Source organism: Scyliorhinus torazame, chromosome 10 (genome assembly GCF_047496885.1).
Source record: "Scyliorhinus torazame isolate Kashiwa2021f chromosome 10, sScyTor2.1, whole genome shotgun sequence".
Lineage (NCBI taxonomy): Eukaryota > Metazoa > Chordata > Chondrichthyes > Carcharhiniformes > Scyliorhinidae > Scyliorhinus > Scyliorhinus torazame.
The window spans coordinates 232,906,645-232,933,664 of NC_092716.1; the positions used below are offsets into that span (position 1 = coordinate 232,906,645).

At 48.6% G+C, this 27,020-nt stretch overlaps 1 protein-coding gene across 2 annotated transcripts in view; it reads left to right on the plus strand.

Annotated features, from left to right (window-relative positions):
- Nucleotides 1-27,020, plus strand: part of accs (1-aminocyclopropane-1-carboxylate synthase homolog (Arabidopsis)(non-functional)) — a 126,509-nt gene that overhangs the window by 785 nt on the left and 98,704 nt on the right. Inside the window, exons 2-3 of one of the 2 annotated variants that reach the window (XM_072466570.1) lie at nt 9,845-10,001; nt 26,557-26,638. The gene's annotated coding sequence lies outside the window, so the exon portion shown is untranslated. The remainder of the gene's footprint in view (nt 1-9,844; nt 10,002-26,556; nt 26,639-27,020) is intronic. The other variant, XM_072466572.1, reaches the window with a different exon arrangement.

Consider the following 27,020-nt stretch of genomic DNA (forward strand, 5'->3'; position numbering starts at 1 on the left):
TTATACTCAACCAAATAGTATGAGACAGACAAAAAGCTTTGCTGATAATTGGATAAATTGCAAGAACAATAGTCTTCGCCTCGCTGATCGCCTGAAGGCGGGCGCTCTTGGGGTGAAGGTCAGCTTCTCCGCCCTGTGCCTTGGCGTGGCGGGGGGACCTGCTGGAACTTCTTTTAAAAAAAATTTAGAGTAGCCAATTCATCTTTTCCAATTAAGGGGCAATTTAGCGTGGCCAGTCCACCGACCCTGCATATCTTTGGGTTGTGGGGGCGAAACCCACGCAGACACGGGGAGAACGTGCAAACTCCACACGGACACTGACCCAGAGCCGGGATCGAACTTGGGACCTCGGCGCCATGAGGCAGCAATGCTAACCACTGCACCACCGTGCTGCCCTCCTGCTGGAGTTTGTAACGCTTGAGAAAGTGAAGTTCGTGTTGAGGGGAAGGATGGACGTTTTCTACAACTCATGGGCTTTGTTTATCATGCATTTTCAAGAAGTGGATGACATCGAACATTATGGGGGAGTTGGGGGGGCTATGGAATGTATAGGTTATTGGTGATTATGTATGGGATGATGGTGGATTCTTGATTCATTTTCTTTTGTGTTCTGTATTTAAAATGTTGGGGTATGTTTGGGGGTGGGTGGGATAAAGGGATTGTTGGCCAGGGGATTGACATTGTATTTGTTATTGTTGATTATTTGTTGGTGGGTGTAAATTTGATGAAAATGTGAAAAGGGAGGAGAATAAAGATATATATTTTTTAAATTGCAAGAACAAGATCATAATAATCCTAATTGACAAAATATGGGCTTTAGTTGGAGTTGCTAAAGTGTGTTCATGCAAAATGTTTCCTGAGCATCAAGGAAAGGGGCATTGCTGAATATTGGCCTTGGAGTGGGTCAAGTGGTGAATGATTCAATCGGAGACCATTTTAGGATCATTGCATCATATGACTGTGATTCATTATGGACATGAATAAGGGGCAGCTTGGCATTAAAATGCTGAACTGGATAAGGGCTAATTTCGGTAAATTAAGACTGGATCTGGCCTGAGCAAAGACTGAGAGACAGAAGTCCTCCCTGTGTCTGCGTGGGTTTCCTCCGGGTGCTCCAGTTTCCTCCCACAAGTCCCAAAAGACGGGTTGCTAGATGAATTGGACATTCTGAATTCTCCCTCAGTGTACCTCAACAGGCGCCATAGTGTGGCGACGAGGTGATGTTAATGTAAGCATACTTGTGACACTAATGAAGATTATTATTATTAAATGTAATGGAACAATGGGCGACATTTAAAGAGGGGATGATTTGGGTACGGATTAGATACATTCCCACAGGGAAAAGGAGGCCGATCTAAACCAAAGCTTATTGGATGGTGAAGGAGTTAGAAGGTAGGATGAAGCAGAAAAAGGCAGTTTATGACAAGTGTCATCTTGACAATACATTGGAGAATCCGGCTGAAAACAGAAGAAAGTTAAAAATAAAATAAAAAGGACAAAGAGACAGTGTGAGAAGAGATTAGCGACTAGCCAAAAAGGGAAACCAAATGTTTTCTATTGGCATATTAACTGTGATAGCATTGTCAAAGGAGCCCTGAGGCTGACCAGAGATCACTGTAGTGATCTCTGTATGTGCATGTACATAAGGGGTTAATGTGTAATTAGTAGCACCATGTGATGAACAGTTACTGCCTTATCATCATGTAAGGTGATGTCCCCTTTAAGACCAGGCTTGGAACCCTGGGGACTCCGCCTCTGGCTCTGCCCATCTGGGAGCCATACATAAAGGCCTGCCTCATGGTCTGTATAGCAGTCAGCTCTCGTCCAAATCTGTAGCATAGTTATTAGCCTAATAAAGCCTTCTTTACAGTTTAATCTCTAAGCATCATTATTGAGGGTACCTCAATTTATTAGGCTAAACTAGATTCAGGATGGACGCAGGCCTAAAACCAGAGAAGCTCAATCTGGAAGCACGAACGCCGGAGGCAAAGGAAATTTTTAAATACTAGCTGCGGTGCTTCGAGGCCTACCTGGACTCCGCAGAGACTCCCATCCTGGGGCCACGCAAGCTGCGTCTACTCCACGCCCGGGTGAGTCACAGAATCTCCGCCACGCTCGAAAAGGCGACGATTTATGAGGAAGCGATTGAGTTGCTCCGCAAGCGGTTTGTCAAACCCGTCAATGAGGTGCACACCCGGCATCTGCTCTCTAGCTGCCGGCAGCACTCGGGGGAATCGCTCGACGAGTTTGTTGAGAAACTCACCGCGCTGGCCAGGGAGTCTGACCTCAGGATGTGACAGGTGAAGGCCATATGAACCTGCACATCAGAGATTCTTTCGTGTCCGGCATCCGCTCGACCTACATCCGGCAGCGACTGCTCGAAAATGGGGCAAAAGACCTCCAGGAGACGCTAACGCTCGCCTCCTCGCTGGAGGTGGCCCGACATAACTTGGGTACGTACCCCGCGGACTCTGCCAGCCCCCCCGGACTTCCTCAGACTCGCCCGTATTACAGGCCTGCGCCACGCGGCGACCCGCTCACCATGGGGGCACACCTTGCTACTTCTGCGGGCAGGGCCAGCACCCACGCCCACGCTGCCCAGCCCACTCCGCGATCTGCAGCGACTGCGGGAAGAAAGGGCACTTTGCGAGGGTCTGCCTGGCCAGACCCAGGGGCCAGATAAACAAAGAACAGCCGGCCCGAAAATCAGGCTCTCAGGCCCGCAGGCCTCGCAATGCTGCTGCGCACCGACCCGACACGTCCTCTTCTGACGCGTCATCAGCCTCGTGCAAATCATGGGAACGCCCATCTGGTCGGCGGCCATCTTCTCGACCCGACACGTGCGACCAACGGCAGCGGCCATTTTACGACTCCGACTACCCGCGACTGGGTGCGATCACCCTCGATCAAACTCGGCCAAAACACCTGCAGAACTCCATAGAACATAGAACATAGAATTTACAGTGCAGAAGGAGGCCATTCAGCCCATCGAGTCTGCACCGGCTCTTGGAAAGAGCACCCTACCCAAGGCCACATCTCTATCCGATCCCCATAACCCAGTAACCCCACCCACCACTAAGGGCAATTTTGGACACTAAGGGCAATTTATCATGGCCAATCCACCTACCCTGCACATCTTTGGACTGTGGGGGGAAACCGGAGCACCCGGAGGAAACCCACGCAGACACGGGGAGAACGTGCAGACTCCGCACAGACTGTGACCCAAGCCGGGAATCGAACCTGGGATCCTGGCGCTGTGAAGCAATTGTGCTATCCACAAGGCTACCGTGCTGCCCCCAAGGCTACCGTGCTGCCCCATGATGCAGGTCCAGGTCAACGGGCACGACACTGCATGCCTCTTCGACTCCGGGAGCACGGAGAGCTTTATCCACCCTGAAACGGTAAGGCGCTGCTCCCTACGCACCCATCCCACATCCCAAACCATAGCCCTCGCATCAGGGTCCCACTCGGTACAAATCACGGGGTACTGTATTGCGGATCTCTCGATCCAGGGTGCCAAATACACCCGTTTCAAATTTTATATCCTCCCTCACCTCTGTGCCCCCTGCTGCTCGGACTGGATTTCCAGTGCAGCCACCGAAGCCTGACACTGAAGTTCGGCGGACCCTTGCCCCCCCCTCACGGTGTGCTGCCTTGCGACACTGAAAGTCGCACCCCCCTCGCTATTCGCTAACCTCACTCCCGACTGTAAGCCCGTCGCCACCAGGAGCCGGCGCTACAGTGCCCAAGATATGGCTTTTATCAAGTCAGAGGTCCAGCGTTTACTGGGAGAGGGGGTCATCGAGGCTAGCAACAGCCCTTGGAGAGCGCAAGTGGTGGTAGTCCGGTCCGGGGAGAAGAAACGGATGGTCGTGGATTATAGCCAGACCATAAACCGATTCACGCAGCTTGATGCGTACCCCCTTCCTCGCATCGCGGAAATGGTAAATCGGATCGCCCAATACCGAGTCTTTTCCACGGTCGACCTCAAATCTGCCTACCACCAGCTCCCCATCCGACCAAAAGACCGCCCCTATACTGCCTTCGAAGCAGCCGGCCGGCTCTTCCACTTCCTCAGGGTCCCCTTTGGTGTCACAAATGGGGTCTCCGTCTTTCAAAGGGCAATGGACCAAATGGTGGACCAGTACGGTTTGCGGGATACATACCCGTACTTGGACAATGTCACCATCTGCGGCCATGATCAGCAGGACCATGACGCTAACCTCAAAAAGTTCCTCCAGACCGCCCGAGCCCTTAACCTGACCTATAACGAGGGCAAATGCGTTTTCCACACCACCCGGCTGGCCATCCTCGGCTATGTCGTGGAAGACGGGGTCCTAGGTCCCGACCCCGACCGCATGCGCCCCCTTAAGGAACTCCCTCTCCCCCGCAGCCTCAAGGCCCTCAAACGGTGCTTGGGGCTTTTCTCCTATTACGCCCAGTGGGTCCCCAAGTATGCGGACAAAGCCCGCCCACTCCTAAAGACCACCACTTTTCCCCTCTCGACTGAGGCTCAATTGGCCTTCAACCGCATCAAGGCCGACATGCACGCGGTGGACGAAACCATCCCTTTCCAGGTAGAGAGCGATGCATCAGACATCGCCCTGGCTGCTACCCTCAATCAAGGAGGCAGACCAGTAGCGTTCTTCTCCCGAACCCTCACCGCCTCCGAGATTCGACACTCTGCAGTCGAAAAGGAGGCACAAGCCATTGTGGAGGCTGTGCGGCGCTGGAGACACTACCTCGTCGGTAGGAGGTTTACCCTCGTCACCGACCAACGGTCGGTCGCCTATATGTTCGATAACACGCAACGGGGCAAAATAAAAAACGATAAAATTTTGAGGTGGAGGATCGAACTCTCCACCTACTCGTACGATATCAAGTATCGTCCAGGGGAGCTCAACGAGCCCCCAGATGCCCTGTCCCGCGGCACATGCGCCAATGCGCAGGAGGACCGCCTGCAAGCCATCCACAATGACCTCTGCCACCCGGGGGTTACCCGGCTCGTCCATTTCATCAAGTCCCGCAACCTACCTTACTCAACCAAGGAGGTCAAGGCCATGGTCAGGGCCTGCCAGGTCTGTGCGGAGTGCAAACCGCACTTCTATCGGCCAGACAAGGTTCGGCTCGTGAAGGCCTCGGGCCCCTTTGAGCGACTGAGCGTGGACTTCAAGGGGCCCCTCCCGTCCACCAACCGTTATGCCTATTTCCTCACCGTGATCGAATAGTTCTCCCGTTTCCCATTCGCCATTCCCTGCACCGACATGACCTCAGCCACGGTGATTAAGGCACTGCACAGCATCTTCACCCTGTTTGGTTTCCCTGCTTATATCCACAGCGACCGGGGTACATCGTTCATGAGCGATGAACTGCGTCAGTATCTGCTCAGCAAAGGCATCGCCTCGAGCAGAACGACCAGCTATAACCCACGGGGAAACGGGCAGATGGAGAGGGAGAACGCGACCGTGTGGAAGGCTGTCCTTCTGGCCCTGCGGTCGAGGAATCTCCCAACCACCCGCTGGCAGGAGGTCCTACCCGATGCCCTACACTCCATTAGGTCACTCCTCTGCATGGCCACAAATGAGACCCCTCATGAGCGATTGTTTCTCTTCCCCAGGAAGTCTACCTCCGGGGTCTCGCTTCCACCTTGGCTGACGGCTCCGGGACCTGTTCTTCTCTGGAGGCACGCGAGGAGCCATAAAACGGACCCCCTAGTTGAAAAGGTCCGACTGCTCCACGCCAACCCCAGTTACGCCTACGTGGAGTACTCCGACGGCAGGCAAGATATGGTTTCCCTCCGGGATCTGGCGCCCGCTGGATCCTCCACCACAGACGCCCCTTCCCGCGCCGCTCCCCTGCAGGACCCGTCGCCCCCTACAACACACCCCCTTCTGGCCCTACCACCCGTTGGTGAGCTCCTACCGTGCACCCCCCCTTTACACACCCCGCCGGCGCCGGCTCCGCTACCCCCGGCCCTGCCTAGTTCCTCTGCCCCGACCCGGACCGAAGCTCCGACCGCTGTGCTCCCGGATGTGCCCTCAACCGGGACGTCCGTGCCCGCCGCACCACCGCCCGAACTGAGGAGATCGAGGAGGACGATCCGGCCGCCGAGACGGATGGACCTATGATGGCACTTCACCCCCGCCGGACTCCTTTTTAAACAGGGGGTGAATGTGATGAACGGTTACTGCCTTATCATCATGTAAGGTGATGTCCCCTTTAAGACCAGGCTTGGAACCCTGGGTACTCCGCCTCTGGCTCCGCCCATCTGGGAGCCATACATAAAGGCCTGCCTCATGGTCTGTATAGCAGTCAGCTCTCGTCCAAATCTGTAGCATAGTTATTAGCCTAATAAAGCCTTCTTTACAGTTTAATCTCTAAGCATCATTATTGAGGGTACCTCACACCACATGATCACCAGACGGCTGGACCAACTGGGGTATAAAAAGCAACCACATTGTGTCTCTCCCTCGCTCTTGGGTGCACTGTGACCAGGGCAGTATCAGACTAGTTCAGATGGCTAGTGGAGTTATGTACAGTTACTGTAGTTAGACCTTGTTAACCTTATCACTAGTATCAAAGTTAAAGTAAAGAACTCATGCAATTATTGTTATAGTTACTCAATAAACCTTTTGTTACTACTGGACGAGTTTGTGTCTTCTTCATCGAGATTCAGAAGACCTCATCACTAACCAAGGATTGAGTAGCACATGTTACCGACCACACAGATAACAAAACAATCACGATGGAAATCTGTTGGTCGAGGCAGAAGACATGGCTGATGTATCAAGTTAGTACTTAGCATTGATGTTTACCAAGGAAGAGGACTTTGCTAAGGCTATGCTAAGCAAGGAGCTTTTCTGGATACTAGATGAGAAAGAAGTAAATACAGAGGAGATGCTAGGAAGCTCGTACTGAAAGCAGGGAAGTGACCTGATCTGGATGTGGTGTCATGAACGGACATCGCGCGACAATCACCAGGCAGGAATGTTCCCTTCCAGTCGGGAACACTTCAGCATTCAAGGGCATTCAGCCTCTGATCTCCGGGTAAGCGTTCTCCAGGATACGCAACAACGCAGAATCGCCGAGCAGAAGCTTCTAGCCAAGTTCCGCACACATGAGTGCGGCCTCAACCGGGACCTGGGATTCATGTCGCATTACATTCATCCCCCACCATCTGGCCTGCGAAATCCTACCAACTGTCCTGGCTTGATACAATTCACACCTCTTTAACCTGGGGTTACCCCATCTCTGGATCTGTAAAGATTTAATCACCTGCTAATGCTCACATTCCAAGCATCGTCTGGCATCTTTGAATCTGTCTATATATATGTTTCTGGAACATACCTCTTCATTCACCTGGGGAAGGAGCAGCGGTCCGAAAGCTAGTGACATCGAAACAAACCTGTTGGACTTTAACGTGGTGTTGTAAGACTTCTTACTGTGCTCAGTAACTAAGTAAGGGTGAAAGCTGCAGAAGTGGTCGGCACTACCTTCCAATTCTCCTTTGGTACAGTGGTAGTGTAAGACGACTGGGGTGTCACGAATGTTTACCCTCATTGAAAAAAAAGGGAAAGAAGAATAACCCTGGACAGTCAGTTTGATGCTGCTGGTGGGAAGCTATTAGAAACAATAATCCCGGATAATAAAGGATGGACTTGTTACGGGAGAATTGTGTTTGACTAGTGATGCACAATCAGTTACTCTCGAGACAAGGTGAGTCATAACTAATAGGCTTTAATCAGCTAGAACTGTACCCAGCAGCTTCGATACAGAAAGTGAAGGCTGCTGGGACAGCATTGATTCTTATACCCCGCCTCTCAGGGCGGAGCTATGTACGTTAGCCAATGGTAGACTCCGAGGTCTAGCCAATGGTCATTCACCTCTCAGGTACTGCAATACCTGGTATTACCACAACTAGGTTGATTGTGTTTCTTGATCAGGTAACAGAGAAGGTGGATGAAGACATTGAAGTTGGTGAATGTCTGGACTTTCAAAAGGCTTTTGATAAAGTATCAAATCTTATTAGCAAAATAGAAGACCATGGATCCAAATGTGTAATTTGAATACAAAATTGATTAAGGGGCAGAAAACAGAGTTGTGGCGAATGAATGTTTTTCAGGGTGTAGGGTGACATGCAATGGTATCCCCCAGGATTCAGTTCCAGGACCACTGCTGTTTTTCATATACGACAATAACACGCTTTGGATACAGGACACCTTTTCAAAACTTTCAGGTGATATGAAATTTAAAAGTGTAGTGAGCACAGAGAGAAACAGCAATAGACTTCAGGGGGGTCATAGACAGGCTGCTGGAATGGGAGGGCAAATTTAAAACAGAATATTGTGAGGTGCTACCATTTGGCAGGAAGGAGAGTCAATATAAGCTAAATGGCACAACTTTAAGGGGGTGCAAGAACAGGGAGACCTGGGGGTGTTTGTGCATAAATATTCAAGGGCGACAGGTCAGGTTAACAAAGCAATCAATAAAGTTTATAGGATCCTGGACTTTGGAAATAGCGACATTGGGCTGAGTTTTATGCAGGGTGGCCGTGGTCCCTGCACCCTTCAGCTTGCAGCTATGTCGTATGGGAAACACGATTGTATACATTTCTTCAGCCTGTTTCCGATCCCTTAACGAATGTTGTATTTATCCAACGACTATTAATTAATGGCCTCAATGAGCCCAAGGGTGGGGGGGGGGTTGGGGGGGGGGGGGGGGGTGCTGCCAGCACCTCCCCCTCCCCTGTAAAGTTTCAGACAGGTTGAAGGCAGGCTGATTGGCTGCGGGCAGGCCATTTGCTGGATTTTAAAAGCCCTCATAACTTGAAACCCAATGTGAGAGCTTAAAATCCAGCCTATTCAGTACAAAAGCAAGTTTATAGGATCCTGGACTTTGGAAATAGCGACATTGGGCTGAGTTTTATGCAGGGTGGCCGTGGTATGTTAAAGATAAAAGTCGAAAGGGAAAAAGGCTGTGATGATTGTCCCTTTAAGAGCAACACAGCAGAAAAGGGTAAACTAGCTTGGGGAACCATTTGGGGCAGAGAGTGAGTAATCACTCCAGGGGTGGAGTCCTCGCTCAGGAGGAGGCATGTAGAGAGCGAGCAGCAGTTCTCTGGCTGCTGTACAATTCTTCTTATTAATAAATACTTTTGTGTTTTGAATGAAATTCGTGGAAGTCCATCAATACACAGGCCCTGACAGCATGAATCCTAGAATCTTGAAGAGTCAGAAAAGAAATAGCAAAGGCTCTGATCACAAACCTTGAAAATGGAGGTTGTGCCAGACAATTGTGAATGTAACATATCCGCTCAGAAAGGAAAGGAAAAATCAAGTAACTACAGATCAGTCAGAGTGACATGGATAAATGTCCATATAACAAGATGAAATTAATTTTACCTAGTAAGTTGTGGGCTAATTAAGGATAGCAACAGGAATTTGGAAAAGGCCAATCATGTCTGATAAATATAATTGGGTCTTTTGAAGAAATAATTGAACATTTCTAAAAAGAAAATGCCTTTGGTATTGTATCTATGATTTTTTAGTCGGCATTGAACAAAGTGTTGGGTAGGAGATTTGTTGAGGCCATTAAACCACGTGAGGGGACATTTTCCATTCTGTCCAGGGTTAAAACTAGCATTGTGGAATACCCATCTGCAATAGACGTTGTCCAAATTTTATTTCCGTTGAAGTCAATACTTTGTTATTTTATTCACATGATAAGCACTATAGTAAATGTAAATTGCTTTTTTGGTGGGTGCAGTAGGGTACGACAAGGATAGGTACTTTATATCTACGCACATGACTCAACTACGTTTCTGTGGTTACCTTAACTTTGAAAGGAAACGCATCACTTGAGCGGAAGAGGAAGAAATCCCAAGGCAAGAAATGGACACCTTGAGCATTAAATGTACAGTGCCAAAGAGTTATATAGTCGGGTGAAGAAAATGCAATTGGATACATTTCACTTAATATCAAAAGAATATTTGGTGCATGAATGTAAGTTAAATGAATTCTGCTTACCGGAAGTATTCATAAATTGCCTACCAAACAGGTATTATTTCATGTTAGATATATTTATGTTACACATGTATAATATCAATGTGGAAATTGATAGGTAAGAAGTTAACTGCTGGTCCATGTACCTGTGGTCTCATCATGGCTGAAAACTTTGCCCTGGATTTTCACAATGCCAAAGAACCTCTCCATCATTGTGAAAATGGCAGATGAGAGTGAAGCCTGGAAGCCCAGCCACTCAACATGGCACCTGCCATTTTTGCAGGGGTGGGAATAAAGGCAATTTGGGATTTGCACATGTATGTTTTGCGGAGGCACCTACCCATATAAAATAGCAGCTGCCTCCAGTTATGCCTGATTTTCATTAGCCAGGAGTGGAAAACACTACATGCGCAGTTTAGACCTGGTAGAGCAGGTATAAACTTTGGGAAGTAATGTGGAGAGGTGAGGTACCCTTTTGGTGAGGCAAAGCACCTCTTTAGATATGATCCCAATGCACGTTGGAGGAGGCCAGGTGCCCTTTGGGAGAGCTTGACTGCCCTTTGAGATTATTTAAAATGCACATGAGTGTGCAGAACAACTTCATAAACACAACTGCCAAGAGGAACTGTCAAAAGCAAATGTCAAGAGGAACTGTCAAGCTGTCAAGGATTTTAAACCCTTGCTCTTTAAATCTTTGAAAACTGTGTGGAGTGTTAAAATAACCATTGCTTGCTGTAACACTCTGTCTGTTGATAGAAGACTGAGGATTATTATTACTGGATGTGTGTTGCATAAATAATTTCACACTTCTCTTATCACAGTGGGCTGCCTTCCATTTCACAGTTTTGATTGACAGTTCCAAGTGGTCATAGATTCTTTGAAGAGGGACAATGAATTCCAGATTGAGCTCTTAAATTAAATGTTTTTCTGAAAGGAGATTATATAGTTGAAGGAATGTAAATGTAGTGATTATGCTTTTCTAAATAAGAGTTTTTAAAAAATGTAAGTCTGCAAAAGACAATGAGAACTTTATGTTATTTAATCTCAGCATGGTTTCTGAAGTCAGCTCATGGTGGATTCTGGCTGAGTTGGCATGGTAGGTGTAAGGGGAAAGGTTGGTGGTGAGGGCATGAATTGGTATTAAGTTGGCTGGGGTTGGTACTAAGATGGCATTGGGGATATAAAGGACCATGATTGGAGGGCATGGATATGAGGGGTTATGGGGGGTGGGTAGAGGGAACGAGGAGCCATAAGGGGTGGGTAGAGGGGCCTAGATTGGGATGGTGGTATGAGGGGCATGTCAATGGGTAGGATGCATAGGTTGGTGTGGAGAATATTAAAGGCCATGGGGGAATAGAGTGTATGAGGTGGGTGGGTAGAGGGCATGGGTTGTCATGGATGGTGTGTATGGAGGGGGGGGGGCTGTGAGGGGTGAGGGTTAGACAACTGTTTTTTGTTTTAATATTCTTTTACAATCTGCTGATGTATTGAGGCAGACTTTCTGCTCGGCCCGCCTCAGCAGCCTCCACGTTCAATACAGTGTCACCCAGCCCAAAGCCCGGAGAAACAGTCCATCCTGGAATGAAAATCCTATCTTCTGAGGCATTTACTCCTGGGTCAGGTTTACAGAGCTGGGAAATGGTCTGGCTCTGCGCTCTGAACTCGGGAGCAATGGACTGACAGGCATGTGGTTGCCTGGCTCTGATTTCTTTTCTTTTCCGAAAATAGGAACTACTTGAGCTAGCTTCCAATGTAATGGAACTATCCTTGACCCTATTGAGGATATGGGCAAGAGGCTTACAGAGCACCTGCCCCAACTCTTTGATCACCCTTGGAAGAATATTATCCGGGTCAGCAGCCCTTTCAATTTTGTGCTTTCCCAGTCTATCTAAGGGTGACATCACTATCTATTTCAATATGAATAATGCTGTTCCATACTGACCACTGTCAGTGGAAACATCAGCATCATCCACAGGAGTGTAGACTGATGAAAGTAGTCATTTTCCAGCCCTGTCACAATCTCAGAATCTGCCCCGTGAGTTTCTGATTTCCGACATTGCTTTAAAATAGAACTTCTGCTATTACTGCCAAAATTACAGACGGTTCTCCGCCGGCGGGATTCTCCGTTTTGCCGGCGCCCGGGGGTTTCCCGACGGCATGAGGCTGCCCCACAATGGGAAACCCCATTGTCCGGTTGGCGTAGCGGCGAATCCTGCTGGCGGGTCGAGGCAGAAATGTGGCACGGTGGTGCAGAAAATCCAGGCCTATATTCCTTTCCAGAGATCTTGACTCATTTTATCAATATCATCGATATTGATAGCCAATCTAGTAAGGTTTCCCAGTAAACTTTTGCCAGGTGCCTGTCATCTTTATAAATTTAGCCTTCTTAATCAGATTAGATTGCTCTTCTTGGCTCAGGATTAAGGCTGCAGCCTTAGATTGGTCAATAAGATTAAATTTAATAATATTATGATCTGAGCTGGTAGGTATTCCCCAACACATGGTTTGACACACCCTTGGGTCAATGCTCAATGCACCTCATCTCTTGCAATCTGTTCGACCATTCCTAAAATTGTGCCAAATGCCATTTTGTAGGATAAACTTTCATTTAAATCTAACCATTGTCTCAGTCGCACCAATAACATAGGTATTGTCTAACACTGCATGAGATTGTCGTTCCAGCAGTTTATTTCTAGACTTCTTGTACTTGCATAGAAATATTTCAATGGTCAACCAGAAAGCTGACCCTGGATGCCACTCATTTTTTTGTGCATTACCTTTGAAACATCTGGGTAGTTTATTCATGCTACTTACTGATTTATCTATTCTACTCCTTCTTTGACCGAGTTTAAGTCTCCCCAAAGGCTATTCCAAAGTTGTTGGCCAACATTTGTGCACCCAGAAATTAAGATGAGGATCCCTCCTGGAAAGCTTACCTTGCTTTTGAAAGAAATCCCCATTTGCCTTTCTAGCTGAGTGTAATAACCCTCCACGGGGAGATTTGATTCCCACTTGGGGCTCAAGGAACACGAGCTTCCTCGTTGAGGGGCAGAGGGGCTTGTTAGATCAGACCGATAAAGGCCGGCAGGGATGGGCACCAGTATCTTCAGATGGTCCCTGGACTGGATCTATTGCCCGCTGCTTTGCAGCCTTGTATTTATTTACTTAATAAACCTCTAAGTGTAAATCCGGAAGGTCCATCCGGGGATCCAAATCCAGGACCGAAGGGACACTAAGGCACGTTTGGCAACATACACGGGGTAACCGTTGGCCATGGTGGGCATAACAACGACTCCAGTTGCCTACGGGCAGCAATCTCTTTGTTTACTGCTGATAGCAGTACGAGGGCCCGGACCCAGTGTGTTGGGCCGCGACTGGCTGCAGTGGCTCCAACTGGACTGGCAGCAGATTTTCAAGATGGGCACTGCGGGTTGTATTAGGTCTGAGGTAAATGCCTGGATGTTTTCCAGGATGGGATGGGGGGAAATATAGTGCCATGGCCAAAGTCTACATAGATCCAAAAGCCCAACCAAAGTATTGTTTGACCTGTTGTCAAAGGTTTTTTTTATTCGTCCATGGGATGCGGGCATCGCAGGCTGGGCCAGCATTTATTGTCCATCCCTAATTGCCCTTGAGGGGGCAGTTAAGAGTCAACCACATTGCTGTGGGTCTGGAGTCACATATAGGCCAGACCAGGTAAGGCGCCAGATTTCCTTCCCGAAAGGACATTAATGAACCAGGTGGGTTTTTACAACAATCGACAACGGTTTTATGGTCATCATTAGACTTTTAATTCCAGATTTTTATTGAATTCAAATTTCACCATCTGCAGTGATGGATTTCAAACCTGGGTCCCCAGAGTATTCTAGGTCTCTGGATTACTAGTCCAGAGACAATGCCACTACACCACCGCCTCCCTGATTGAACAGAAAGTGTGACGAGTTCAGCCAGCTGGAAACCTCAGAATTATTCATCCTGTGCAGTTTCGTGGAGTGGGCAGCATCCGTAGTTCCAGTGCTGAAGCCGGATAAAACCGTCCGCCTGTGTGGCAATTACAAGTTCATGGTGAGCAAGGTGGCATGGAGGAACAGTGGTTAGCACTGCTACCTCACAGCACCAGGGACCCGGGTTCATTTCCGGTCTTGGGTGAGTGTGTGGAGTTTGCACCTTCTCCCCGTGTCTGCATGTGTTTCCTCTGGGTGCTCCGGACCAAAGATGTGCAGGTTAGGTGCATTGGCCACGCTAGAATTGTTCCTTAGTGTCCAACGGGTGTGCAGGTCTGGTCGGGTTCTGGGATTATGGGGAGAGGGCAGGGTGGGTGGACTAAGGTAGGGTGCGTTTTTAGAGGGTCAGTGCAGAGATGATGGGCTGAATGGCCTCCTTCTGCACTGTAGGAGTTCCATGGTTCTAAGGGCACTCGATTAGATGGGTACCCGATTCCATGCATGGAGGATATCTATGTGAAGGTGACTGGGAGACACTCGTTCTCCAAATTAAACATGAGCCATGCATATCTCCAGTTGGAGCTGGACATGGCATCCAAAAGGTATGTGACCATCAATGCCCACAGGGGTCTTTACAAACACACCAGATTTTCATTCAGGGTATTGTCCACCGGTGCGATTTTTCAGAGGGTTATAGAAAACATCCTCCAAGAGTGGCAGCTGGATAATTTAGTGGAAGTTCTCCGTCTGTTCTCTGAGGCAAGCATCTGCCTAAAAAGGGACAAATATGTATTACACACTAAAGAGATCACATAGCTAGGGTGCCAGGTCGACAAGGACGGCTTGCACCCGGAGGAGAAGGTAAAAGCCATCAAACATGCCCCACGCCTCAGAATACAACTGAACTACGGTCGTTCCTCGGTCTCGTAAATTATTATTGCAAATTCATCCCGAACTTAGAATCATAGAATCACTACAGTGCAGAAGTAGGCCATTTGGCCCATCGAGTCTGCACTGACCCTCTAAAAGAGCCCCCATGCCCCCACCCTATCCCATTAACCCAGTCATCCCACCTAACCTTTTGGACATTAGGGGAAATTTAGCATGGCCAATCCTCCTAACCTGCACATCTTTGAACTGTGGGAGGAAACGCATAGGAACCCAGAGGAAACCCGTGCAGACACGCGGAGAACATACAAACTCCATATATTATTCTCTAAGTCTGAATAAAGATTGTAGACTTCCAGTTAACACAAATATTTTATTCAGTAGGTTTGTTCTGTTTCCAGAGCTTAACTAGATGTAATACAGTCAAGAGGTATGACCAGTGAAGCTAAGGTAAGCTGCCTATGCTGAGCTGTCTCTGTCTGCTGCTGCTCACTAGCCCTGTGCTTCTGAAAGAGGCGGATCCTACCTTGGACTGGACTCTTTATACCCGTCTCTGATGTGCCCTCTAGTGATACTGTGGCTGTTACATCTGTCTGCAGTCCCTGGTGTATGTGCAGATGTATGTACAGATGTACAGATCACTACACTCCACACGGGTTGGAATTGAACCCGTGGTCCCTGCCGCTGTGAGGCAGCAGTGCTAACCCCTGTGCCAACGTGCTGCCCTCAACCACTTGGCACCACACTTACACTGCTTTATGCACTCCTAAATAAACATTAGTACTGGGCATGGAGGGCGTCACAGAAGAGGTGTTTGCTAGTGTAAAGCGACAGCTGTCGTCCTCCGGATTGCTAATGTACTACCACCTTTCCAGACCACTTCTGATCATGTGTGTTGCCTCCCCATATGGCTTTGGGTGGTGTTGTCCTGGTGTTGTCCCACTAGATGGATGATGGAACAGAGAGGACAATAGTGTATGCATCAAGGACTTTGGCCGATGCAGAGCATAGATATGCTCCGATTGAAAAGGAAGGCGTGGCCGTAATCTTCGCGGTCATGAAGTTCCACCAATACATTTAAGGGCAGTGCTTTATGATCATAACAAACAACAAACCATTGCTCGGCCTGATCAAGGACAAGGCATTCCCACCGGTAGTGTCGGTCTGGACACAGCGTTGGGCGACATATGAGCACGTGTTCAGGTATCGCAAATAGCACCCGAGGATGTCTTGGGCTGACTCCCATTGCCGATATCCCCCCCCCCCCCCCACCCCGCCAGTGGCAGACTAAGTCACATTGGCACTGAATGACAACAGGGAAGACTGCCTGAGGAGCTGCCTGTTTGTCCAGCTGAGCAACAAGAGCTTAGTGTGGAGGGTGGCATCCTCCTGTGGGGAGCCCATGTACTGGTCTCAAGCCAAGGCAGGAAAGCCATATTGTAGGAAGGATGCCCGGGTGTGTCCAGATGAAGATGCTCGCCAGAAGCTGCATGTGATGGCTGGGACTTGATGGCGACATCGAGAAGTTGGTGCAGCAGTGCACTGCATGCCAGGAGTATCACAAGCTCCCACGAACAGCATCGCTTCTCACCTGGGAGTGGCCAGCCCAGCACTGGCTACGGTTGCACACTGATTTAGCCAGACCTTTTCAAGGGTCAATGTTCCTGCTACTGGTTGATACTCTCTCAAAATGGTTGGATGTCTACCAGATGCCATCCACTACTTCAAGTACTACCATTGAGAAGTTGTGCCATTCATTTGGTATCTGTGGCATCCCAGAAGTGCTTGATAACAATGCTCTTTTTACTCATGAAGAATCTTTGCACTTCATGAAATCAAATGATGTGAAACACAACCAGGCCGCCCCGTAAGACCCCTCTTCAAATGCCAGGCTGAGCAGGGGTTGCAGACCTTTAAGAGAGGCATAAAGAAACAGGCCACGGGGGTGGCACGGTGGCGCAGTGGTTAGCACTGCTGCCGAGGGCGCTGAGAACCCAGGTTCGATCCCTGCCACGGGCCACTGTCTGTGTTGAGTTTGCACATTCTCCCCGTGTCTGCATGGGTTTCACTCCCACAAAAAAACAAAGATGTGCAGGGTAGGTGGATTGGCCACGCTAAATTGCCCCTTAATTGGAAAAAAACAGGCCACAGGATCCATGGAGGCAAAGCTGCGGTTCCTGTTTAGCTATCGGGCAACACCACATCTATCGATCGGGGTAGCGCCGGTGGAATTGCTAATGGGCCGAAGACTGTGGACCCGCCTTAGTCTGACTTCCCCTAATATTGGCGGGAAACTGGAGCAAAGACAGTGGGCGGGATTCTTCGCCAGCGAGATTCTCCGTTGTGCCGGCGCCCGGGGGTTTCCCGACGGCGTGGGGCTGCCCCACAATGGGAAACCCCATTGACCGGCCGGTGTAACGGAGCATCCCGCCGGCGGGACGGGGCAGAAATGTGGTGGGGCGAGGCGTAGAATCCCGCCCAGTATCTCCAGACACAATACTATAGTCACCAAAAGCAGGATAGAGGGTTCCGACCAAGGGACAGCGTATATGTCCAGAATTTCTGGAATAGTGTCAGGTGGTACCAGCGACCAGAATGGAGAAAACTGGGCCGGTCTCTAAGACAGTGAAAATCAGGGAGCAAAGGTATGAGGACCACCTTAAAGGCAGGAGCCTGTACCAAGACCATCACCTCCAGATGAGTCCACGCTCCATCCCTTCTGCCTGTTATCCAAGGGCCAGGACGCAGAGATGCAGGACGCAGTGTCAGACATGGAGACAGGAGGATCCATAGTCTCGGACGACAGTTTAACCGGGGGAGATCGCACCCTTCCAGACAATCGGTGCAGAAGCGTTACAATGCTCCTCACTGCGTTACACACACTTCATAAACCTCTAAGTTGAAATCCTTCTTGTGGCTCCTGTCATTATTGTAAGTCTCTCTCTCATTCTCTTGCATAGATCCTTGAGGCCAGTGATTCTGCTATTGCTTTCTGTAGAATCCTGTAGCCTTGGTTGAAGACCTGCAATGAATACCTTTGCTCCCTTGTGCTTTTAGTTCATGCACTAACTTCCTCTAGCGAAATTATATTTTCTCTATCACATAATTTGTTTCCAGATGCAATGCCATAATAACTGCTATTTTAAAATGAGATGATATGCTACACTAAATAAAAACTGTTTTGAGTCTGCATGCAGTTGCAGGAATTGACCACTGGGTTGCGCTTCTCCACAAATCATTCAAGTTGCTTTATGAAAAGTCTTCATCTAAAATGTTTGCAAAACAACTTATTTCCCAGCAACTGAAACGTCAGACAAATTTTGAAGGCAAATATTTATTGTACTTGTTAACAGCTAGAGAAAGAAATTGTTAATTATTGCTTGAAACATGTATTTGAATTACAACTGCCTGAGACAAGAAGACAGCGTTTTCTCAATCTAACTCCCTTTTTTAAAAATTGTGAATTTTGGGGGGAAAATACAAAAAAAACACAAATATTATGGAATTTGTTTTTTATCACGCTATTCATTTCCCCTCTTTTTCCCCCTGTAACAATATTGTATATTTATTAATTTTCTTGAGAAATTCTCACATATACAGAAAAACACCTCAAAATTTGGCATTGCATGAAAGGTTATAAGACCATAAGACCTATGGGCGGCACGGTAGCACAGTGGTTAGCACTGTTGCTTCACAGCACCAGGGTCCCAGGTTCGATTCCCGGCTTGGGTCACTGTCTGTGTGAAGTCCGCACGGTCTCCCTGTGTCTGCGTGGTTTTCCTCCGGGTGCTCCGGTTTCCTCCCATAAGTCCCGAAAGACATGCTGTTAGGTAATTTGGACATTCTGAATTCTCCCTCTGTGTACCTGAACAGACGTCGCAATGTGGCGACCAGGGGCTTTTCACAGTAACTTCACTGCAGTATTAATGTAAACCTACTTGTGACAATAAAGATAAAGATTATGATTATTATTATAAAGGTAGGCCACTCGGCCCATCGAGTCTGCTCCGCCTTTCAATAAGATCATGGCTGATCCAATATAATCCTCAACTCCACTTTCCCACCCTATCTCCATAACCCTTGATTCCCTTACTGATTGAAAATCTGTCTATGTCAGCCGTGAACATACTTAATGACTCAGCCTCTATAGCCCTCTGTGGTAAAGAATTCCACAGATTCACAACCCTCTGAGAGAAGAAATTCCCCCTCATCTCTGTCTTAAATGGGCGACCTCTTACTCGGAGATTATGCCCTCTGGTCCTAGACTCTCCCACAAGAGGTAACATCCTCTCAGCATCTACTCGGTCAAGCCCCGTGAGAATCCTATATGTTTGAATAAGGTCACCTTCCATTCTTCTAAACTCCAATGAATACAGGCCCAATCTACTCAACCTCTCCTCTTAATAAAATCTTTCCGTACTCAAGATCAACCTAGTGAACCTTTTTTGGATTGCCTCCAATGCCAACATATCTTTCCTTAGGTAAGGGGGCCAAAACTGGTTTGGATATTCCTGGTGTGGTCTAACTAGTGCTTAGTATAGTTTTAGCGGACTTCCGGGTGCGGCGATGACCAGCTGAGTCGCACATTTCGGCAGCTCCCTGTGAAACGGACTTTTGGGCTCTTGATAGGAGCCCCAACGGCAATTTTGACGGCTAAAAACACTGTGCGGTAAACCAGAAGGGAATCCCCCCTGGATACGGATGGAAAAAGGAGAGGGAAGTGGCCAGATTGCAGTGGATCCTTTAGAACAGCGGCAAGGAAGGCAAGCAAAAACCAAGATGGCGTCGGAAGGTGGCAGTTTAACATGGGGCCCTGAACAACAAGAGTTCTTGAAATGCTGTGTGGAAGAGATCAAAAAGGAAATGAAGAAAGAGCTGTTGGCCCCGATACTACAGGCGATCGAAGGGCTAAAGGAGGAACAAAAGACCCAGGAGCGGGAGCTTCGGGTCGTGAAGGCAAAGGCAGCCGAGAATGAGGACGATATACAGGGCCTGGTGGTGAAGACGGAGACGCAGGAGGCACATCAGAAACGATGTGTGGAAAGGTTGGAGGCACTGGAAAACAACGCAAGGAGGAACAACCTGAGGATTCTTGGTCTTCCTGAAGGTGTGGAGGGAGCGGACGTCGGGGCATATGTGAGCACGATGCTGCACTCGTTAATGGGAGCGGAGGCCCCGGCAGGTCCGTTGGAGGTGGAGGGAGCATACCGAGTGATGGCGCGAGGACCGAGAGCAGGAGAAATTCCCAGAGCCATAGTGGTGAGATTCCTCCGTTTTAAGGATAGAGAAATGGTCCTTAGATGGGCGAAGAAAACTCGGAGTAGTAAATGGGAGAACGCGGTGATCCGCGTTTATCAAGACTGGAGTGCGGAGGTGGCGAGAAGGAGGGCGAGCTTTAATCGGGCCAAGGCAGTACTTCATAAAAAGAAGATAAAATTTGGAATGCTGCAACCGGCAAGACTGTGGGTCACATATCGAGAGAGGCACCACTACTTTGAGACGGCGGATGAAGCGTGGACTTTTATTGTGGAAGAAAAACTGGAATGAGCGGGTTATTAAAAAGAACGTTCGAACAAAGTGGTGGGGCGAATGTGGGGGGCAAAGAGGGGTTTTATGTACTAATCCTGCGATGCGGTAACTTTTCTCTCTCCCACAGGTGGTGATGGGGGGAGGAGGGGAGGTGGAGGAGGTGGGGCGTTGGCCATTGGGGGCGGGGCCAAGGGAGAAGCGCGGGCTTGGTTCCCGCGCTATGATAATCATGGCGGGAATAGAGAAGCAGGAAGGAGGGGGCGTCGCACGGTGCGAGCCGAGGTCACGGGGGGAAGCCGAGGTCAGCCAGAGTTTGCTGACTTCTGGGAGCAACATGGGGGGAGTAATTACGCTAGCGGGGGATCTAGCGGGGGGGGTGGGAGGGGGGAATTACTGGGTTGCTGCTGCTGGGGAGAGGGGGGAGCTGGTATGGGAGAGGATGGGCGGGGGGGCACCGCCTGGGGGAGATACAGCTGCGTGGGAACCGGGTGAGGAGCTGGAAAAAGGTGATGGCTAATCGACAAGGAGGGGGGGTAGGAAGCCCCCCAACTTGGCTGATCACGTGGAACGTGAGAGGGCTGAACGGGCCGATAAAGAGGGCACGGATACTCGCACACCTTAAGAAACTTAAGGCAGATGTGGTTATGTTACAGGAAACGCACCTGAAATTGATAGACCAGGTTAGGCTACGCAAAGGATGGGTGGGGCAGGTGTTCCATTCGGGGCTAGATGCGAAAAACAGGGGGGTGGCTATATTAGTGGGGAAGCGGGTAATGTTCGAGGCAAAGACTATAGTGGCGGATAACGGGGGCAGATACGTGATGGTGAGTGGCAAACTACAGGGGGAGACGGTGGTTTTGGTAAACGTATATGCCCCGAACTGGGATGATGCCAATTTTATGAGGCGGATGCTAGGACGCATTCCGGACCTAGAGATGGGAAAGCTGATAATGGGGGGAGATTTTAATACGGTGTTGGAACCAGGGCTGGATAGGTCGAAGTCCAGGACTGGAAGGAGGCCGGCAGCAGCCAAGGTACTTAAAGATTTTATGGAGCAGATGGGAGGTGTAGACCCGTGGAGATTTAGCAGACCTAGGAGTAAGGAGTTCTCGTTTTTCTCCTATGTCCATAAAGTCTACTCGTGAATAGACTTTTTTGTGCTGGGTAGGGCATTGATCCCGAAGGTGAGGGGAACGGAGTATACGGCTATAGCCATTTCGGATCACGCTCCACACTGGGTGGACTTGGAGATAGGGGAGGAAACAGGAGGGCGCCCACCCTGGAGAATGGACATGGGACTAATGGCAGATGAGGGGGGGTGTCTAAGGGTGAGGGGGTGCATTGAAAAGTACTTGGAACTCAATGATAATGGGGAGGTCCAGGTGGGAGTGGTCTGGGAGGCGTTGAAGGCGGTGGTTAGAGGGGAGGTGATATCAATAAGGGCACATAAAGGGAAGCAGGAGAGTAAGGAACGGGAGCGGTTGCTGCAAGAACTTTTGAGGGTGGACAGACAATATGCGGAAGCACCGGAGGAGGGACTGTACAGGGAAAGGCAAAGGCTACATGTAGAATTTGACTTGCTGACTACAGGCACTGCAGAGGCACAATGGAGGAAGGCACAGGGTGTACAGTACGAATATGGGGAGAAGGCGAGCAGGTTGCTGGCACACCAATTGAGGAAAAGGGGAGCAGCGAGGGAAATAGGGGGAGTGAGGGATGAGGAAGGAGAGATGGAGCGGGGAGCGGAGAGAGTGAATGGAGTGTTCAAGACATTTTATAAAAAATTATATGAAGCTCAACCCCCGGATGGGAGGGAGAGAATGATGGGCTTCTTGGATCGGCTGGAATTTCCCAAGGTGGAAGAGCAGGAAAGGGTGGGACTGGGAGCACAGATCGAGGTAGAAGAAGTGGTGAAAGGAATTAGGAGCATGCAGGCGGGAAAGGCCCCGGGACCGGATGGATTCCCAGTCGAATTCTATAGAAAATATGTGGACTTGCTCGCCCCGGTACTGACGAGGACCTTTAATGAGGCAAAGGAAAGGGGACAACTGCCCCCGACTATGTCTGAAGCAACGATATCGCTTCTCTTAAAGAAGGAAAAGGACCCGCTACAATGCGGAATACGAACACGAATATACGGAGGTTGTTAGGGGTAATGATGATGGCCCCACCAGAGGGAGAAACGGAGATAGTAGTGGCGATGGATGCCGAGAAAGCATTTGATAGAGTGGAGTGGGATTATTTGTGGGAGGTGTTGAGGAGATTTGGTTTTGGAGAGGGGTATGTTAGATGGGTGCAGCTGTTGTATGGGGCCCCAGTGGCGAGCGTGGTCACGAATGGACGGGGATCTGCATATTTTCGGCTCCATAGAGGGACAAGGCAGGGATGCCCTCTGTCCCCATTATTGTTTGCACTGGCGATTGAGCCCCTGGCGATAGCGTTGAGGGGTTCCAAGAAGTGGAGGGGAGTACTTAGGGGAGGAGAAGAGCACCGGGTATCTTTGTATGCGGACGATTTGCTACTATACGTGGCGGACCCGGCGGAGGGGATGCCAGAAATAATGCGGATACTTGGGGAGTTTGGGGATTTTTCAGGGTATAAATTGAACATGGGGAAAAGTGAGTTGTTTGTGGTGCATCCAGGGGAGCAGAGTAGAGAAATAGAGGACCTACCGTTGAGGAAGGTAACAAGGGACTTTCGTTACCTGGGGATCCAGATAGCTAAGAATTGGGGCACATTGCATAGGTTAAATTTAACGCGGTTGGTGGAACAGATGGAGGAGGATTTCAAGAGATGGGATATGGTATCCCTGTCAATGGCAGGGAGGGTGCAGGCGGTTAAGATGGTGGTCCTCCCGAGATTCCTCTTTGTGTTTCAGTGCCTCCCGGTGGTGATTCCGAAGGCTTTTTTTAAAAGGATTGAAAAGAGCATCATGGGTTTTGTGTGGGCCGGGAAGACCCCGAGAGTGAGGAAGGGATTCTTACAGCGTAGCAGGGATAGGGGGGGGCTGGCACTACCGAGCCTAAGTGAGTATTATTGGGCCGCTAATATTTCAATGGTGAGTAAGTGGATGGGAGAGGAGGAGGGAGCGGCGTGGAAGAGATTAGAGAGGGCGTCCTGTAGGGGGACTAGCCTACAGGCTATGGTGACAGCCCCATTGCCGTTCTCACCGAGGAACTACACCACAAGCCCGGTGGTGGTGGCTACACTGAAGATTTGGGGACAGTGGAGACGGCATAGGGGAAAGACTGGAGCCTTGGGGGGGTCCCCGATAAGAAACAACCATACGTTTGCCCCGGGGGGAATGGATGGGGGATATGGAATGTGGCAAAGAGCAGGAATAACGCAACTGAAAGATCTGTTTGTGGATGGGAAGTTCGCGAGTCTGGGAGCGCTGACCGAGAAATATGGGTTGCCCCAAGGGAATGCATTCAGGTATATGCAACTGAGGGCTTTTGCGAGGCAACAGGTGAGGGAATTCCCGCAGCTCCCGACACAAGAGGTGCAGGACAGAGTGATCTCAAAGACATGGGTGGGGGATGGTAAGGTGTCAGATATATATAGGGAAATGAGGGACGAAGGGGAGACTATGGTAGATGAACTAAAAGGGAAATGGGAAGAAGAGCTGGGGGAGGAGATCGAGGAGGGGCTGTGGGCAGATGCCCTAAGCAGGGTAAACTCGTCGTCCTCGTGTGCCAGGCTAAGCCTGATTCAGTTTAAGGTATTACACAGGGCACATATGACTGGAGCACGGCTCAGTAAATTTTTTGGGGTGGAGGATAGGTGTGCGAGGTGCTCGAGAAGCCCAGCGAATCATACCCATATGTTTTGGTCATGCCCGGCACTACAGGGGTTTTGGATGGGGGTGACAAAGGTGCTTTCAAAAGTAGTAGGAGTCCGGGTCGAACCAAGCTGGGGGTTGGCTATATTTGGGGTTACACAAGAGCCGGGAGTGCAGGAGGCGAGAGAGGCCGATGTTTTGGCCTTTGCGTCCCTAGTAGCCCGGCGCAGGATATTGCTAATGTGGAAAGAAGCCAAGCCCCCGGGGGTGGAGACCTGGATAAATGACATGGCGGGGTTTATAAAGCTAGAGCGGATTAAGTTCGTCCTAAGGGGGTCGGCTCAAGGGTTCACCAGGCGGTGGCAACCGTTCGTCGAATACCTCGCAGAAAGATAGACGGAATGGGAAAAAGAAGGCAGCAGCAGCAGCCCAGGATCGGGGGGGGGGGGAGGGGGGGGGGAGGAGGAACCAGAAGGACTCTCAGGGTTGTTAATATATACTGTATAGTATGTATAGGTCGTTGCTACAGATAATTATATATTGGACTGTTAAATTATATTTTTGGAGAGTGTTACTTGTGACAAGGCAGTTGCCAATTAGGGCTAGTTTTCATTTTTGTTATTTATTATTTATTCATTTTTTTGTTTATAAAATAGGTCATTGTTATTTGTGTGGTTATAATATTGTGTAAAGGATGCACAATGTACTGTGTTGGTTGACCAAAAATTTTCAATAAAATATTTAATTAAAAAAAAGTATAGTTTTAGCAGGACTTCCCAATTTTTATACTTCATTCCCTTTGAAATTAAGGCCAACATTCCATTTGTTTTCCCAATTACCTGCATGCCAGTTTTTGTGATTTATGCACGAAGACCCCCAAATCCCCCTGTGCTGCAGCTTTATGCAGTCTGAATTCATTTAAATAATATTCAGCTCCTTTATCCTTCCTACCATAATGCATAACTTCATATTTTCCTACATTATATTCCATCTGCCAGGTTTTTGCCCACCCACCTAACCTGTCTATACCCCTCTGTAGACTGTTTGTGTCAACCTCACCACTTCCGTTCCCACCCATTTTTGTGTCACCCGCAAACTTGGCAATAGTGCATTCACTTCCCTCGTCCAAGTCATTAATATATATTGTAAATAATTGTGGCACCAGAACAGATCCCTGTGGCACTTTACTAGTTACAAGTTGCCATCCTGAAAATGCTCCTCTTATCCAAACTCTCTGTCTTCTGTCAGTTAGCCAATCCTCTATCCATGCTAACATCCTGCCCCCAACACCATGGGCTCTTATCTTGTTAGGTAACCTTTTGTCTGGTACCTTATTGAATGCTTTTTGGGAATCCAAGTATATTACATCCACTGATTCCCCTTCATCTATCCTGCTTGTTACCACCTCAAAGAATGCTAATAAATTTGTCACGCATGATTTCCCCTTCTTCAAGTCATGCTGACTCTGCTTATTATATTTTGCATTTCTAAATGTTCTGCCATTACATCCTTTATAATGGACTCTAACATTTTCCCAATGATCGAATTTAAGCTTACTGGCCTATTGTTAGCTACTTGCTTTGTGTCTCGCTTCTTTTTTGTACAAAGGTGTTACATTGGAAGTTTTCCACTCCTCCGTGAGTTTTCCAGAATTTAAGGATTCTTGGAAGATTACTGGAAGATTGCATCCACTATCTCTGTAGCTACTTTCTTTGATATCCTGGGATGCAGCCCATTAGGTCCAGGGGACTTATCAGCCTTTAGCCCCATTCACTTCCTGTCATGTGAGTGTCCCTTTAAGAAAGGTTTTGATTTACCACATGGCTCACAGCACAGCTTCAGTGATATCATTTGTGGGTAGAGCTGGGCTGTGGCTGTCAGGTGAGAGGAGGTTTAGTTTATTGGCTTCATTTCCAGTTTGTTAGTTTGGACTGCAGAAGAAGAAGCAGTGTTGGAAAGCACTGTGTTAAGCTGCAGAAAGTTCCCCTGTTTTATTTTAAAGGTGTTCCAGTGAACTGACAGCACATTGGGTGTGGCAAACTGCCTTGGTAACCTTAAAGCTAGAGTTGCTTTCCTGAAGGAGGCTGAATCTGCTGGTTGGAAACTGGACCAGAATCTCCGGGAAAGGACCAGTCCCATTCAAGTGAGATTACATTGTGCTGGGCTATGCCCTTGACAGGGGTTTTTGTTTTATTAGCTTTTGTATTGAATTGGAACAGCTATTAATAATAATAATATTATTATTATTATAGAATTTTAATAATAATATATTAAGGGGGATTAATTAAGGGTTACATACATAGGTTAGTGTATCTGTTGTGTTTTTTTAATGTTTGTAATTGAGAACTAATTCTTGCTAAGTGTTTTATATATGTTAACTATATTCTTATAATAAACCTTGTTTTGATTAAAGTGCCTAGGAAGTCTGATGAATCTCACCTGAAGTGAAGGCTCTTGTGCTCATCCTAACCAAATTCAACAAAGTTATAGGTCAGGTGAGCTTCATAATACACTTTGGAGTTTCTAAGCCCGGGCCCATAACATTCCCTAGTATTTTTCTTTTGTGATTGTTATTGTATTTATTTCCTCCCCTGCTGCCCCTTGGTTATTTATTTTTGGAATGTTATTAGTGTCTTCCACCGTGAAGACTGTCACAAAGTATTTGTTAACTCCCCTGCACTTCCTGGTTCCCCATTATTACTTCCCCGGTCTCGTTCTCCAAGGGGTCAGTCTCATTATCCAAGTTAAATCAGGTTAAAGTCCAACAGGTTTGTTTCGATGTCACTAGCTTTCGGAGCGCTGCTCCTTCCTCACCTGAGGAAGGAGCAGCGCTCCGAAAGCTAGTGACATCGAAACAAACCTGTTGGACTTTAACCT